Source organism: Saccopteryx leptura, unplaced genomic scaffold (genome assembly GCF_036850995.1).
Source record: "Saccopteryx leptura isolate mSacLep1 unplaced genomic scaffold, mSacLep1_pri_phased_curated manual_scaffold_55, whole genome shotgun sequence".
Lineage (NCBI taxonomy): Eukaryota > Metazoa > Chordata > Mammalia > Chiroptera > Emballonuridae > Saccopteryx > Saccopteryx leptura.
Genome location: NW_027095737.1, coordinates 216,696 through 221,501, shown reverse-complemented (window position 1 = coordinate 221,501; position 4,806 = coordinate 216,696). Strand labels below are relative to the sequence as shown.

Below are 4,806 nucleotides of genomic sequence, written 5' to 3'. Positions count from 1 at the left end.
TAGATTATTATTTTATTTTTTGTTAACTCAGGTTTTCTCTAGTATTTTTTCCCACCAAAAGACAATAGCTTGCTCTTACCAGAGAGCTCAGTAGGTTAGAGTAGAGGTAGTCAACCTTTTTATAACTACCACCCACATTTTTATCTCTGTTAGTAGTAAAACTTTCTAACTGCCCACTGGTTCCACAGTAATGGTGATTTATAAAATAGGAAAGTAACTTTACTTTATAAAATTTATAAAGCAGGCCCTGGCCGGTTGGCTCAGCGGTAGAGCGTTGGCCTGCCGTGCGGAGGACCCGGGTTCAATTCCCGGCCAGGGCACATAGGAGAAGCGCCCATTTGATTCTCCACCTCCCCTCCTTCCTCTCTGTCTCTCTCTTCCCCTCCCGCAGCCAAGGCTCCATTGGAGCAAGGATGGCCCAGGCGCTGGGGATGGCTTCTTGGCCTCTGCCCCCGGTGCTAGAGTGGCTCTGGTCACTGCAGAGCGATGCCCCGGAGGGGCAGAGCATCACCCCCTGGTGGGCAGAGCTTCGCCCCTGGTGGGCGTGCCGGGTGGATCCCGGTCGGGCGCATGCGGGAGTCTGTCTGACTGTCTCTCCCCATTTTCAGCTTCTTTAAAAAAAAGAAAAAATTTTTATAAAACAGAGTTTTAGCCAATTAAAGCATATAATAATAATTACTTACCAGGTACTTTACATCCAATTTTTGCTGTTTGGCAAAATAAATCTTTATAAAACAACTTACTATAGTTAAATCTATTTATTTATACTTTGAATACATAGAAATTACATTAGTTGGCCCTGGCCGGTTGGCTCAGCGGTAGAGCGTTGGCCTGGCGTGCAGGGGACCTGGGTTCGATTCCCGGCCAGGGCACATAGGAGAAGTGCCCATTTGCTTCTCCACCCCCCCTCCTTCCTCTCTGTCTCTCTCTTCCCCTCCCGCAGCCAAGACTCCATTGGAGCAAAGATGGCCTGGGCGCTGGGGATGGCTCCTTGGCCTCTGCCCCAGGCACTAGAGTGGCTCTGGTCGCAGCAGAGTGACGCCCCAGAGGGGCAGAGCATTGCCCCCTGGTGGTCAGAGCTTTGCCCCTGGTGGGCGTGCCAGGTGGATCCTGGTCGGGTGCATGTGGGAGTCTGTCTGACTGTCTCTCCCCATTTCCAGCTCCAGAAAAATACAAAAAAAAAAAAGAAATTACATTAATTAATTGAATTATTAGTGGGATCCCTGATGTTGATGCTGGGAAACTAAATATTGAATATTCGGTTCAATATTTGTGAGGAACAAGCAAAGGTTTCCCCTTTCAGAAATTTAGGTGGTTTCTTTTGTCATAATATGATTAACAGCAGTAAATCCTGATTCCATAAGATATGAGGTGGGGAAAGGTATCAATAAACTGAATACCATTTCCCACATATTTGTATAGAAGACCAGCATTGTTTTATTTTGCCATGGGTTTTCATATCTACTACTGTCGAATTTATGTTTACTTTCTTCATCATATCTAGTTTCTAATAGTTCTTCTTGGCAAGTTGTATCAGCCTCTTCAATATTTGTGGTAAAAGGATTTTTCATCCAGTCATATACCTTCAATTTCAAAATATCTTCAAATTGTTTTTCCATGTCCAATTTAAGTTTGTTGAGGTGGTTACTCAATCTGTCAATATCATCTGGAGTTACGTCATCTTTTATAGATGATAATTGAGGAAATTGATGAAATTCTCTCTTCAATAGATTATGATGAAGTAGTTCAAGTTTGTCAATAAATAATAGCACAATACTTTGGCAACCTATCAAAGTTTTATTAGCTCCTTGAAGCTGCAAATTGACATCATTAAATCTCTTGAAAATATCTGCCAAGTAAAAGGCACCATTCTTTCCTGTTTTTAACTGTTGACACAGATTGGCTTCACTATTACTTTCCAAAAACTGTATGACTCTGTTAATCCAAATTCGGAGGGACCCGAATTATGGAAGACAGAAGCAAGGTCCATCGTTTACACATTAAAGCTTTATTGTCTAGCTTGGCCAAGCAGCGGGAACTCCGACAGAAATCTGACGGAGAGCGCGCCGGCCCTTTGTTCTACTTAGTTTTTATAGTTTTGTAAGTGGGAAGTACAGAAGCAAAAATTGCAATTAGGAGCCCCTTACCGCTATTGGTTATAGTCATATGTCCTTTAACATGATAGGACCACGTTCAATTTGCAAACCATACATTATTTTGGAGAGAACAAAATTTACAAGTCAACACAATGGTAGAAAGATATCTCTTTACATATTAAAAGGCCTTCCTATATTTTCTAGTGTTCATCCGCCATCTCTCTGTCCAGAGTCAGACGTATTAACCACATGCATTTACATAAGAGAGGTAGTTTCTGTGGAGACAAATGCCCGCAAATGGCTCATAGTTATAAGAAAAGGTTTATTTTGGCTTTTCCCTTCCTGCACCTGGCTAGCCATTCACTCCTTTCCCCACAGGTGTGGTGGAATGTCAGGGAATCTATGCTTTCCTTCCCTTTTCATTTACAATACAATGGCAAGAGCCATACTGGTTATGCTAATCACACAGTACAGAGACTATTCTCACAATTTCTCTGCACACCTTAACCCAAATTAATAAAATGTTCTCCAAGCCTCCTAAAATATTAATATTAATTCTGTAGCCTTTTGGTACTTTACAACATCTGCAGGTGAAATGGCTCAGCGGCTCCTCATTCCCCCCTCTGAATGGGAAGATAAGACGCGGTATCTACCAAGGGGAGAGGCTGGTAGGTAGGCTGAAATGTAGGTCGGCAGACCAGGAGGTTGACGGCCCCTAGCTGGCATTTGACCAGGGTGGGATAAGCAATAATCAGGTATTGCTCTATTTGTTAACTGGGCAGGTGAGATGGGTGGTTAAGCCCAGCACCTGTCCCCTGGATATAAAAAAAAACCCTGCTTATATTTCGGTTTCCAAAAGATATTAAAATTTCAAAGTTGTGTGTTGTGATTCTTACTTATTTGAATTCCCATGTTCGGATTTGAAGGCAGACTGGAAAAATACAGAACAAAACACAAAATTAGTATAGCCAATGCTACAGATACCCAAAACAAGTATACTAATACATCACAGTGATTAAAGCCTTTAAGCAAACTCTTTAAGCTAATACAACAAGAATTTATAAAAGAGTAATGTCCTTAAAGTGTTCACCAAGTCCAAGGTGGCACCAACACCATTCCAAATCTCCGCAAATGCAACCCAACTCCAGTTCAGTCCATCAAAAATTGTCCCAGGAGGCGTCCAGGAAAAGTCCACATTCAGGAAAAGTCCACATGGCACTGGAATTGCCGTCACACTTCTACACTCTGCAGTTAGCGTCAAAGTCCCAATGACTGCTGCTCCCAGCTGGCAATGACCCAGGTAGACTGGAAAAGCTATCTGCAGCATGCATGAAAACGGAGCTTCTGTTTTCTTTAAACTGGAGAGGTGAACCCAGGGTGCCTTTCTCTGGAGCTCTGCAATTATGGCATGGTGATAATGGATACACTATCCTGGGTAGCAGAGGTAAGTTCATCTAAATTAGGAGTAAGTCCCAGCCTAAAATAGGCATGGGGAATTGAAGCAAGAGGAATAAAGGAAACACTAAATATTAAACAAAGCAGCAGAAAATAAGACTTATCAACACTCACAACAGAGATCTTCGAGGGATGAATAAAAAAAACTGAATATTCAGGCAAGGCATAGTGGGTAGCCCTTGTGTCCATAAGAAAGGAGATCAGTTTACCTGCTACTTGGAAGAAATACCCTAGGCTCATCCACAGTGACGTGAGATGGGGCCGATAGCCCTGGGCACCTTTAGTCTTCAGTGGCAAGCCTCAATAGGCTGGCAAGGTCAGGTCACAGGTAGCCAGAGCAGGGCTAGAAGAGACTGAACCCTCCCTTGGAGGAGTGAGGGAGCAGCTTACCTTCCAGTGTCCCTTTTTTCCATAGTAAAGGCATGTCCCTGGTGGGGGTTGAGAAGCCTGGCAGACTTTAGCTCAATGACCTTCCTTTCCACTCTTAAAGCAGGGCCCTGGTGGGAGTCCTATGAAGTCTCTCGAGGGCATTGGAGCCTTTATGGGTGTATGCCAAGAGCTGGTATTTTACCTGATCTCTTTTTGGCTCTGTCTGCCTTTTCTGTTCCTCTCTTGGTCATTATAGACCTTAAATGCCATGCTCAGAAGATCTTGTTGAGGGGTTTGAGGGTCCCCATCTGCCTATATAAACTTTTTTCATATACCTAGGGCTGATTGGAAAAAGACAAAACAGCATTATCAGCTGGACTAAATAAAAGAAGGTAGAAGTTTGCAGGAAGAGAAAAGAAGTTTGGCATCTTTTGTAGGATTTCAGAGTCTCTCAGTTGCTGAATCAACCTGTACATTAGTGTTTAAGAGAAAATTTTTAAAAGGTCCAAAACATGAATTTTTATTGAAAACAATAAAATACAGCAGATTCTTATTTTAAAGTAAAACTGACTTTCCCCAGAACTTTTCTAGTACCGCATTATTTTGATTACTATTAAAAACAAAACAAAACAAAGTCCCAATTTCAAAATAATTAGCAAACCTATTGGTAAACATTTTTTCATGGTTCTAGTTATTTTTTTCCTAAATTTTACATTTGCACCTTTTTAAGAATGAGAGTTTTTTCTTTACACTAAAGGAAACAAACAGATTTATTGTAATAAACTTAAATATAAAAAAACCTGAATGTCAGAATTACATAGACCTTTCATTCAGAATAAATATTTAAAGAATAAGCTGTTCTGATGCATGTAAAACATTCATTCAA

The 4,806-nt window shown here is 41.6% G+C and overlaps 1 non-coding gene across 1 annotated transcript; it reads left to right on the top strand.

Annotated features, from left to right (window-relative positions):
• Window positions 1-244: 244 nt before the first annotated feature.
• On the top strand, window positions 245-320 carry TRNAG-GCC (transfer RNA glycine (anticodon GCC)). Its single transcript has one exon. It is a non-coding gene; the product is annotated as a tRNA-Gly (tRNA).
• Window positions 321-4,806: the final 4,486 nt, after the last annotated feature.